Source organism: Eucalyptus grandis, chromosome 8 (genome assembly GCF_016545825.1).
Source record: "Eucalyptus grandis isolate ANBG69807.140 chromosome 8, ASM1654582v1, whole genome shotgun sequence".
NCBI classification, from domain to species: Eukaryota; Viridiplantae; Streptophyta; class Magnoliopsida; order Myrtales; family Myrtaceae; genus Eucalyptus; species Eucalyptus grandis.
In genome coordinates this window covers 17,337,841-17,350,897 of record NC_052619.1, presented here as the reverse complement: position 1 = coordinate 17,350,897, position 13,057 = coordinate 17,337,841, and the positions used below count along the sequence as shown (strand labels likewise).

Genomic DNA, 13,057 nt, shown 5'->3' with positions numbered 1-13,057 from the left:
ATCAATTTATCACTCAGTACATCTCTTTATACATATAGACACGGTTTGCCATTTCCAGAGTCGAGAGTTAGCTTTCGGGAGTGGTCTCGAATGATTTCATATTCTCTAAACCGAGACTCGTTCAGTCATTGAAAGCCTTCAATTTTTGACCTTGTACTAGGATGGTCCTTTCTGCTTTATCTATTTCTAGATACTTTGAAAACCATTCGAAGCAATCGAAAAGACCTTGCAGAAAATGTTAATTGTTTTTGGACTCGGCGAGACAACCCAAGTTTTAAGCAGCAGCATGCGCTTTCGCTACTTTTCTATGTTTTCTTAGTCCTGATGAATGACATTATTTGAATCTCATTGGCGGAGTACCTTGCTAATTTGGCATCAGGTGAGGGCTCTCTGTCTGCGATCTCTAGGTGAAGTGGATATTGCGGGTTCCTTATCGACATCAATGTCTGGAGGAATATGATACTTGTTTGGAAGCACGTAAGGCACCATCTCATGTCTTATCATTGAGTGAACGCATAAATTTTCACTGCATTTAGGGATTGAGCTTTTGTAATACATCACATGCTCTAAAATGACACTACGTGTTCAATTTCCATTCATCGTAAAGGAAAAATTGTCGGCCTACTCTGTCTTTCGTCTTTGACATGTGCCAGCCGTTCATCGGTTAAGTCCTAACCCATCCCGTGACATGAGGTCGAAGTCGGAGATTGCTTGAGCATGTAGCAATTGTAGAGGTGGGTGATCGAGCGGGGTCGAAGGGTGGGGGTGAGAGGTTTTGATGGAAACGAGAGAGATTCACACGAAACAAAAATTAAATGAATGACATACGACATTCATTGTCATTTATAAAATATGGATATAATGAGTCTACCGGAAAACACTAGTGCTATATGAAAAACATGTAAAAGCTTCACGGATTACATTGTGAATGATGATACATGTTGATTGTACTATTTAAATTTTGCGCCTCATTTCTATGATAGGGAAACGATCACACAATACATGATTTCATAAACTCAGTGTCATTGTAAAATTGGAAACTGCCCGAAATTATTGAAGCACTTGACAAACATGAGATGTCACACCCCGATCCTCGGGCACGCACACATCCTTCTCTTTTGGTCGATTTTATAATGCGATATCCCAGGATTATGTATTGTTAACCCTTTCATTTATTAAGCACATGCGGAAGCAGTTATAAATCCCCAGACAATAAATCGATGGGATAGAAAAGCAGGGCCATATTTTTCATATTGAAACTTATAACCAAACTTTTATACAAAACACAAACCAGAGTACTTCACAACTTTTTACTCTATCTCTATTCACATCAAAATAGAGATCTCAAAAGAAAATAGAATCTCAGTCCATCTGGGCCATACTCAAGGCCCCTCTCAAGATTATCTTCTTCTTCCAAAATTCTTCTCCTCAGGTTTCACCCCAGAGTTCTCCTTCTCAGATCCCTCCTCCTCAGCTCCTCATCGGGGTCTTGAAATGTTTTTCCCAAACCGGGATGAGACTACGCCTCAGCGAGTTCTACCCCACTAAGGCCCGATTAGTAAACCATTATACTATAGGCTGCCTAAACATGTACAGGTCAGAGGACTTACCTTGGCATCATATCCTAACTGTAAGTCAGTACAATTCACAATAGGCACCCATTTACTCCAAAAAAATCGAACCGGTCGATTGCATGTCATACAAATCATTTCCCACTGAGGAATATCTAAAAGCTAGGCCACGTGCATTCTCCAGGACGACATCCCAAGTCTCCGAGCCACGTGCCTCAAACCTTGGGCCCACCTGCATTCTCTAAGGCGACCTCTTCGCCAAGGTGATACATCAAGTCACTGAGCCACATGCCCTTTTTGATGCCATTCTCGAAAACTAGACCCACGTGCATTCTCTAAGGCACTAGATCGCCAAGGTGACGCATCAAATCACCGAGCCACGTGTCCTTTTTACGATGCCCAGGCCCACGTGCCTTCTCTTAGGTGCTAACTCACCAAAGTGATGCATCAATTCACCAAGCGACGTGCCCCTTTAGATACCAAACTCTGTCACCGAGCCACGTGCATTCTCTAGGAAGATCTACCAAGTCTCCGAGCCACGTGCATTCTCTTAGGCGACCTCTTCGCCAATAAGACATATTCAACCACTAAATTCACGTGCATTCTCTAGGTGATATTCCAATTCACCGAGCCCATATATTTCCTTTCAGGTGATAACCAATACCCAACGATTTCTCAATCAAATAATTAACAATCAACTCAATATGAATAATTCCTAAAAATTCATAATTAAATAAATTCCATACAAATTGCAACTCAATTAAATAAACGGACTGCGCCATGACGATCAACGTGAGATTTCGGTCGTCAGCCATCTCAATTTTAATTTTCGAAAAATAAATAAATAAATAATTAATTTTCGAAATTAATTAATAAATATTAAAAATTCAATTTAGCTCAAAATAAGGCCCAATTAAATAAATGAACTTCGCCACGATCACCAACATAAAATTCCGGTCACGGGCCATCCCAGTTGAATTTCCGGAAAATAATTAATTAATTAATTAATTTCGAAAATAAATAAATAAATAATTAATTTCGAAAATTAATAATTAATAATTAAAAATCCAATTTAGGCCCGAATTGCCTAATTGAAGCCCGCTAAGGGTTGGAAAAAATCCCGAGATACTTTTAATAAATAGTAGACTACGTCTACTTGCTAATTGCACAATCAATTTGTCTAATTCGCATCACAATTGACTAATAATCACTAATCCATTCTAATCTAGCCACCTCAACCTAATTAATTAAAACTAAACAACCATTAAGCATAATTAGCCAACTAATCAAGGATTAGTGAGATTACTCACCGGAATCGCGCGCAAATCGGATCAATCCGACGGGGGCGACGCGAGGAATGATTCCTTCCAAAACACGGCTTGGGTTCGGGGCCCGGAAACGGCCCAAAAGCGGGTCCGAACCAGCTGGAAACCCACTCCGTGGGTTGCTGGTTTGGCCTGGCCAAGGCTGATTCGGCGGCTAGGGTGGCGAGGGGAGGCTGGCGGAGGGTGTGGGGAGCTCCGGCGGTCCGAACGGTGGCTGGAGATGGTTGGGCAACCGCCGGTGGTGGCCGAACAGGGGCTGGGCAGAGGCGGAAGTCGCGCGGGGGAGGGGCGGTAGCGATCGACGGACACGAGGTGGAGCGCGCGGCATGCGCGGGTGAGCGTCGCGCGAACGGAGGTCCGGCTTCGACGCGGGGGTGACGAAAGGCTTGCTGCTGCTCCTGCTTTGGTCCACTTTTGTCTTCGCACAAACCAGAAAGGAGAAGAAGGAGGGTAGCGGCGGCTGAGGGACGCGAGGGAGAGGCGAAGGCAGGTGGTGAGCGGCAGAGCACGGGCGGCGACGGCGAGCTGCTCCGGTCTTCCCCTCTCGGTCGCTGTCTCCGTTTCTTCTTCCGTCTTCCGTTTCCGTTCGAACGGAGGGGGCAAGAGAGAGTGTCGAGAGAGAGAAGGAGAGATGAGAGAGAAGAAGAGATAAGAGAGAGAAGAAGGGATAGGAGAGATTGACTAGTCGAAGGAAAAAGAGAGAGAGAGAGAGAGAGAGAGAGAGAGAGAGAGAGAGAGAGAGGAAAAAGAGAGAAAAGGGAGAGAGAGAAAAGAAATTAAATAATCATATTATTCTTATTTTTCTTTTCTCTTTCCCTTTTTATTTTCTTCTGGTCTTCAATTTTTCCTCCGATAATTTCTTTCTTGAAATTTCAGACTCGTCAATAAATTGACAGACGATGAGACGGTCCTAAAAATGAATTGTGACACGCTCGAATATTCGATTCCCAAAACCGAATCAAATTTCATGGTTAAAATCGACTGGACGCGATTTTGGTCCAATCCAACCAATTAGGTAGCTTTTAGGGATTTTACCGCAATTATATCCCTTAACGGCTTCACCCAATATGTTAGCTAACTCGTGAATGATCAGCTTAGAGAAAAAGGACCATAGACGCGCCGACGATATGCATATTTCATTTTATCGAAACGGGGTCGAATTTCAAGATGTCACATGAGACCGTTTCAAGTTCTTTATTAGTATCGACATCATCAATCGGCGCCTCTCTTGGATACAAAGAAATTTTGGAGGCAGTTGTAGTTTAGCCATCTCTCTCAAGCATATCTAGGACTTTCCTCATTGACGGCCGATCATTAGGACTCAATTGTATACACCATAATGCAACGATTATCATCTTCCTCACTATTTCTCTTTCCTCTTCTATGACATGTACCATTTCAACCTCCTTTTCTTTGTCAAGTTGATCATAAACCCACAAAGGAAAGTAAATTTGACTTGAATGCTTTGCATGTGCATTTAGATTTCTCCTTCTATTGGCCATTTCCATCAACATCATCCCAAAACTATAAACATTTGTTTTATAAAAAGTGCCACCAATGTCTCTATAGAATAGCTCAGGCGCCATATAACCCAAGGTTCCTCTTGCTGCAGTCAACAATACTATGTTGTGACCGGTGGGATAAAGTCTTGCAAGTCCAAAGTTAGAAATTTTCGGAGTGAAACTTTGGTCTAGGAGAATGTTGTGCGGCTTGATATCAAAGTGTAGAATTTGCATATCAAATCGTGGATGTAGATATTCTATCCCTCTAGCTATGGCAAGAGAGATCTCATATATTTTCTTATAATTAAGAAGATCATCACCATCCTTATTCGAAATGTGTTTATCCAGGGAGCCATTCGGCATGAAATCATAGACCAGATGTGACATCCTGATTTTCAGACTCTGATTTCGATTGGTTAAATTGAGCATTTCATCAACGCGACTACAGTGTTTTTCTCTGAGTTAGCCACTCACGAGATAACTAAACTAGTTGAGTATGCTATTAAGGACTTTAAGGCAAATAGATTGGAGAATTCGACTAAGGATCGACTTCTCGAACGTGCTCATCATTAGAGATCATTGCGATATAGTATAAAATCGATTTGAAATTAGAGATAGGTCGATTTGATTGAGATGAATGACCGATCGTGGGTGACTCCACTAAATTGAAAAATTCTCATCGACCGGCACTAATTTGATTTTACTATTGTTTTGGTACCCTGTGTCCGTATTTGAATCATTGAGATTTTCACAACAATCGAGAGTTACCAATGGGTCGAGTGGGTTAATCGTGGCTCGAAGAAAATCGACCACGGGTCATTGTCCTAAAAAGTTCTAAAAACTACCCGATAGCTTAGGTCATGCTCAAAACGCGTCCGAGTGAAATTAACCACCAATCTAAGTCCGATTTCAGAAATTGATGAGTCTGTCATGTCACAATAAATTTTAAGAACGTTGACTCAGTTTCAGAAGATTTTTCTGACTTTTTGGGAAAAAGCCGTCGCTAAATTGTTTCTGTGCAAAAAGTGCTGAAAATGATTTTCACTCACAGAATTGAGATGCAAGGTAGATTATTGTATGAGAAAAAAAAAATAACAATGGAGATGTTGAGGCATTTATTGGTTTTATGAGAGCTGATAGAGAATGAATTGAGGAAGATTTGATGAACAATTGGAACCTAATATTAAGAAATTCGTATGCCCCCACAAGTGGTAACTTTTGGACCAATTTGACTCGCTAGAAGGGGTAGATTGGGCTAAAATATTGAGGGTGGATGACAGCTCTATGAAGGGATAAGAGCAAAGGATTTTGTTGTGGAAGAAGGAGACCAAGGGCCCCTCCATCTTTCATTCATCCCTATCCTCACCCTCACTCCAACTTCTCTCTCTCCCGGTCTTGATCGACGCCAGCACCAGTGGAGGGAAAAACCCCCGAAGCAGGCCGTCTCTCTCTCCGTGCGCGAGCAGCTCCACGCATCCCTGCTCCCCTCTGTGTTGAAGCCAACTTGCGTTTTCTTCAGTCAACCGAAGAAGCGCCCACGCCCGTGGACTTCAACAGTTCGACAACCCCACCGACTTCAACCCTACCGTTTATTCCCTCTTAGTTGACCGAAGAAGCAGCTGCCATCCCCTCTTCGTGTCTTTCATTCACTGGTCTTCTTCACTTTCAGCCACACGGATCCAGCTGCCCCTCCGTTCTGCCATCTCCAGCTCGGTTAGCCCAGCAGTGTCAACGGAAGCAGTTCCTCGTTGACCTCGCAAGTCCACCGATTCCCCTACAGCAGCTTCACGCCTCCACCAGCCTTCTCTCTCTCCTCCACGCTGCCACTTAGCTGCGCCAGCACAGCCGGTCAACATTAACCACCCACCGAAGCCCCTTGTTGACCTCTCTTCGACGCCCTTGCAGCTGTTTCGCCGCCCACGCGTCCACCGAAGCGGCTTGCCGCGTCTTCGTGCGGCCACACGGCCAGCTCACCTCCACGTCCCCGCAATTTTGGCCCAAAATCCCAGTAGGAAGTCCAGCAATTCGGTCCATTTGAAGACCGCATCTCCGGCCCACGTTCTACACACGAGCTCAGTCCATCGGCCCAGCAGTTTCCTTTTCTTTTTGTTCGGCCCAGCTCTTTGAAGCCCACGCGAACAGCAGTTGGCCAGCAAAGCCAACCAGCCCATTCTAAGTTCATTTGAAGCCCATGTTCAGTTGTGGTTCAGCCGAGTTTGAAGCTGCAGTTCAGCCCATCTCGAGGCCCACTTTAATCAGCCCATCAGCTCACAAATCAGTGAAGTCCAGCAAGCTCATTTGAAGCCCTAGCCCGTGAAGCAAGCCGACCCAAGTTCAGTAGCCGTCGTGTCGCCGTCGCGGTTTCCGATCTTCGCTTTGTGCAAGTGAGTTTTGCTCACTAATGCCTTCTTAGTTTGCTAATTATACTTAAATGTTGATTAGTGTTAATTAAGTGCAATTAGGTGGTTAGATTAGAGTAGATTAGTGATTATTAGATGATTGTGATGCATGTTAGTCAATCGGATTGTGCAATTAGCGAGTAGACACATAATACTATTTATTGAATGCTTCTTGGGATTTTTCCGACCCATATCGGATGTTAATTAGGCAATTCGGGCATAAATGGAATTTTTAGGAATTAAATATTAATTTTCGAAATTAATTATTTAATTATTTATTTTTTCGAAAATTCAACTGGGAAGGCCAGTGACCGGGATTTTATGCTGATGATCGTGGCGTAGTCCGTTTATTTAATCGAGCTTCATATTGTGCTAACTTGGAATTATTATGTTTATTTATTAATTTTCGAAATTAATTATTTAATTATTTATTTTCCGGAAATTCAACCAGGATGGCTGGTGACTGGAATTTCATGCTGATTGTCGTGGAGTGGTCCGTTTATTTAATTGAGCTTTAATTCGTGTCGAATTGATTGAATGGTGCATTTTTAAGTTATATTCTTAAATAAGGAAATTTTGGCTATATGATTGAGAATTGGTCTGGTATCGGTTGTTAGTATCGAAAGTGAGTTGGTAAATCACCTGGAGAATGCATGTGGCCCGGTGAATTGGAATGTCACATGGGAAAGACACGTGGCTCGGTGATTAGATATGTCATCTTGGTGAAAAGGTAGCCTTCGAGAATGCACATGGCTCGGAAACTCGGTATGTCTTCCTGAAGAATGCACGTGGCTCGGTGACAGAGTATGTCATCATAAAAAGGGTCGGGTGGGACCATAAAGCCACTAGATCTTGAAAGGGTCGGGTGGGACCGTAAAGCCACTAAATCTTGGAAAGGTTGGGTGGGACCATGAAGCCACTAGATCTTGAGAGGGTCGGGTGGGACCATAAAGCCACTAGATCTTGAAAGGGTTGGGTAGGACCGTAAAGCTACTAAATCTTGGAAAGGTCGGGTGGGACTATAAAGCCACTAAATCTTGAGAGGGTCGGGTGGGACCATAAAGCCACTAGATCTTGAGAGGGTCGGTGTGACATCCAGATTTTCGGGTTTTAATTTTACTGGATAAATAGGGCTGTTTTGTTCAGTTGAAGCCAGAGATTATGAATTCGGGATACAAGTGGGCTATACTGATAAGAAAAAGTACCAATTTTATCGATGAAATATTGAATGAAATTATGGGGGTCAAATTGATATGATTCAAGTGGGATTAAGGTTTAAATTGGGAAAAAAACCTAGCAAAAATTCGTATGCCCATAAACCCAACTTTTTGAACTACCTAAATGCTTCTAGAAGGGGGCATATTTGTCAGAAATTGAAGAGTGGGAGATAGCTGGTGGTGGCCATGTGTGGCTGACCTAAGAGAGAGAGAGAGAGAGTGAGAGAAAAGAAAGGGAAATTGAGTTTTTCTTCCTCCCCTCTCTCTTTTTCCGTCGACGGATCCTCCCCCATCTTCTTCTTTTTCTTCAAAAACTCCATGGGAGCCGAAGACCGGCAAAGACTGAGCTGCAGTCATCGCCTCTCGCCGTTGTCGTCGCACACCCACCAGCACCGAAGCTGCTCGCTCACCCGAGCCTGCCGCCGTGCTGCCGTCTACACATCTCCGCCCCCTCTCCCTCCTCTGGTTCGAGTAGAATCGAATAGCAGAAGCAGAAACAGCAACCATCGTTAGTTGAAGGAGCTGCAGTCACGCCGGAGCTGCTGAACCGCCGTCTGCTCCGCTCGCGCCCTCCGCCTCTCCCTCATCCCCTTCAGCCGCCATCAACACTTCTTTCTCCCTCTGCATTCGTGCGAAGATAGACGAAGCGGGGCGATGACAGCGTCACCTGAAGGGTTGCAACTACATCGGACCGTCGCCTGCGCAACCGCACATCGCCGCCGTGCGCCGCAGCTGAAGTCGCCACCGTTGCACGCCGACGCCTCGCGCCGCTACTCCGTGTGTCACCATCTCCCCCTCGCTCAACCCTCTGTTCCAGTGACGTTTCAGATCTGGTGGAGCTTCACCAGAGTCGTCCACCCCACCTCCGGCCACCGTGAAGCCCCGCCTAGGTTCGGTTTGGCCCCTTCGTCCATTTCCGACCCAACCCAACTCCGGATCCGCCCTCCTTCGCCCCTGATCAGCAGCAAACAGAGATGAAGAAAATGGGTATCACAGTGGGTTTTGACCCGTTTTGGCCGCCTTCCCGAGCCCGGATGCTCGGCCCGCTTTGAGAAAAGTCGATGCTCGCGTCGAGCCCGTTGTTTTGAGTGAGTTTTGCTCACTAATGCCTTCTTAGTGTACTAATTATACTTAAAGGTTGATTAGTGTTAATTAAGTGCAATTAGGTTGCTAGATTAGAATTGATTAGTGATTATTAGTTAATTGCTTTGCATATTAGTTGTGTAATTAGTGTAATTAGATAGAGAATTGCCTGTAGTATTTATTGGAAGCTTGTTGGGATTTTTCCGTCCCTTATCGGGTGTTAATTAAGTAAATCAGGCCTAAGTGGAATTTTAGGAATTAAATATTAATTTTTGAAATTAATTATTTAATTATTTATTTCTCGGAAATTCAACTGGGATGGCTAGTGACCGGGATTTTATGCTGATGATCGTGGCGCAGTTCGTTTATTTAATTAAGCTTCATATTGTGCTAAATTGGAATTATTATGTTTATTTATTAATTTTTGAAATTAATTATTTAATTATTTATTTTCAGGAAATTCAACTGGGATGGCCAGTGACCAGAATTTCGTGCTGATTGTCGTGGAGTGATCCGTTTATTTAATTGAGCTTTAATTTGTGTCGAATTGATTTAATGGTGCTTTTTAAGTTACGTTTTTAAATAATGCGATGTTTAGTTATGTGATTGAGGATTGGTCGAGTATCGATTGTCAGTATCGAAAGTGCGTTGGTGAATCACCTGGAGAATGCCCGTGACCCGGTGAATTGGAGTGTCACCTGGGAAGGACACGTGACTCGGTGATTGGATATGTCACCTTGGCGAAAAGGTAGCCTTAGAGAATGCACGTGGCTCGGAAACTCGGTATGTCTTCCTAGAGAATGCACGTGGCTCGGTGACAGAGTATGGCATCGTAAAGAGGGTCGGGTGGGACCATAAAGCCACTAAATCTTGAAAGGGTCGGGTGGGACCGTAAAGCCACTAAACCTTGAGAGGGTCGGGTGGGACCATAAAGCCACTAAATCTTGAGAGGGTCGGGTGGGACCGTAAAGCCACTAAATCTAAGGAATTGCTTGGTGTTGGATGAATGACCTAGAAATGGTCCGATTGACTTGTAATCGACTAGGTCGATTGATCGATGATTCGATCTGAGTGTGACTTGATGTGATTCATTGCCTTGGTTTGATGTTGTGAATTGAATGATTGAATAGAGATGACTGTGAGGGGTCTTCGTGGTGTGTAATCGACTAGGTCGATTAGATCGATGCTTCGATCTATAATATGATTGCTTGGGTGCCTATATGATCTGTGCTAATATGCAGGTGGAATTTGAGGCTAAGGTAAGTCCTCTGACTCATGTTGTGCATAGGCAGCCCTAAGGTGTATTAGTTTACTAATCGGGTCTTAGGGGGTAGAACTTGCTGAGACATTGTCTCGGTGGTTATTGAATGGCCATTTCAGGACTCTGATGAGGAGCCTAAGGAGCATGAATCGATGAGGAGATCCTGTTGAGGAACCCAAAGAGGAGTACGTGGAGGAGGACTCCGAGGATAACCCCGAGTACGACCCGGATGAGGACTGAGATCCCGTCCTGTCTTGTCAGACCTTGTTTGCATGTGAATAGACGTTAGACCAGAGTTGCGTATATATAGTATTGTAGAATACTATGAGATGCGTGTAAAAAGATGTAGTTGTGAATTTTCAGTAAGATTAATATATGGCCTGCTTTTCTATCCCATTGCTTTATAGTCTGGGAAATTATAACTGCTTCCGCATGTGCGTATATAAATGAAAGGGTCGGCGATACATAGTCCTGGGATATCGCATTTTAAAATCGACTGAAAGTAAGGGATGTGTGCGTGCCTGAGGATTGGGGCGTGACATCCCCTTTTTGTGGTATCAGAGCATTGGTTAGGTATTGGAGTGATAAGGTGCAATGACCTATGGGATAGTAGTAGGAAAGGCCTTTAAATTCATGACTGGTGCATGTCTTTGATAGCTGATTGGTAGAATTGTTTGTCATGTGTGAATCGCTTGCTTTTAATCATTGTGGATTCGGAAGGCAGAGTGTTGACTCCGGCCAGCTTGAGCGTAAGAGTGCCACCGCAGGTTGGTGCTAATGTGGCAGCATTGATTGATCCTAAGCTCGATAAGATTAATTTGATGCAAGTGTTTCTTGGGATCTGGATGAGCCGGTAAGATCAGGATCAATTTGTTGTTGTTGCTACCCTTGTTGAGGTCCAACCTAGAAGGATAATCAGAGAATATAATTCGATATTTGAGTCCAGATTCAGCGAAGCAGATTTGGAATTCGGTTAGGGTAAAAGACTGATGTTGAGGGAAGAGTATTTTGTTCCACTCAATAGGAATGGTGGAATAGTCAGGTCAGTATTTAGACAAATGGAACATGTTGTTCTATGGAAGACGATATAGATCAGTCTCGTGTATTCTGAGGGCAAGAAATTGTGGTAAGCGTCGTCAGTACGGACAGTGATTTATGGTGTATCCGCATAAGAAGATGGAATCTTGACAACGGTTACTGCTATCACTGTTGGTAGAACAGTTCAGGAGAAGTGCGCCATTGAACGCACTGTGGATTTCTGGGATAAGTCTCTGGTATAAGAAATAGTGCATCCTAGCACTTGACAAGAGGTAGAAGACTCACCAGATAGGTGTCGAAATTGTGAAAGAAAACCTGGATGAATTCAGTATCCAAGTATGGTGAGAAGAACAGAAATGGAACCGACCTGGCATTAGACAGAGGAAGAATGTTTTGGGAAAAAATTCTATCAGAGTATCGTAGCAGAGTTTGGATGAAGTTTGGGGAACTTCAGTTTATGGAAATAAGTGGAAGAAAGGGGAATCGCTAGTTATTATTGTTTGAATTGATAGAACCGAAGGTACGGATGTGAAGATTGATGAATGAGGAATTCATTCATATTAGTGCATCGCTTTAAGGAACGTCAGTTTTGTGGAAAGAGAAATGAAGATGGTTCATTGCAATCATGCATCAACCATTGTCAACTTAATTGGGTGACTTGTTATAAAGAGTGTTGATGTCTTCAAGGATCGACTTGAGGACAGGTTATCTTCAGTTGAGAACCAGGAAGGAGGTTATTCTGAAGACAACACTTCGCACTTGATTTAGCCCCTGTGAGAATAATGTAAAGCCATTTGATTTGACGAACGCTCCAGCCGTTGTCATAGATTTGACAAACCGAGTATTCAAAGAATATCTAGATCAATGGTGATCGTGTGGTGTAGTGACATTCTAGGGTATTTATTAAGTGATGAGGATCACGAGAGCCCTAAAGAATGGTCATGTGATTACGGAGTTAAGGAATCTTCATGGACCCACCAAGATCGAATCGAGTTGTTAATGGACCGAGACCGACATCGGTGTCGAGATCGAAGCTGTGGGGATTGGACAGATTACTACAGAAGGTTTGTGAAAGAATTTTCAGTATCAGTATCATTGCAAGATTGACCTCTTGAGAAAAAAGAGAAATTTATCGGCATTGACAAGTATGAGGATAATTTCTAGAGCTTAAAGAATGGGGTACGTATTGATGCAACATGAGAAGATTGTTGCATAACCGTTCCACCAGTTGGGACCCAATAAGTGGAATACAAAGCAGTGTCGTGAACTAGAATTTTGGCAGAACTATAATAGTGATATCGGGTATCACCTTGGAGGAACGAAATGAGTCATTAATGTGTTGAGCCGAGACTCTTCAATTGTGCATAGACTGGCTAAAGTATAGACTTTACTTGAAAATGGTTCGAAATTTGGTTTTCAAAATTGAGCTAGGCTACCTTTTGAATTTTATAGCCACCCTCAAGATTGAACCAAATGTTCAAGTTAGAATCGGTGCCTAGTTGACAAGCAAAGATGTTCAGAAGATCTTATAAGAGGATACTGGCAAGAAAGAATCTGACTTTAAGATTTATGAGAATGGAAAGTTCAGGTTTCATGAGTGATTGAATACACTTGACAGTGTAGTACTCAGGGAAAAGATCTTGTCGGAAGTTCACTATAGT

The 13,057-nt window shown here is 43.4% G+C and overlaps 1 long non-coding RNA gene across 1 annotated transcript; it reads left to right on the top strand.

The window, feature by feature from the left end:
- Positions 1-5,743: 5,743 nt before the first annotated feature.
- On the top strand, positions 5,744-9,703 carry LOC120287623. Its single transcript, XR_005545775.1, has 2 exons — positions 5,744-6,782; positions 9,554-9,703. It is a non-coding gene; the product is annotated as an uncharacterized LOC120287623 (long non-coding RNA).
- Positions 9,704-13,057: the final 3,354 nt, after the last annotated feature.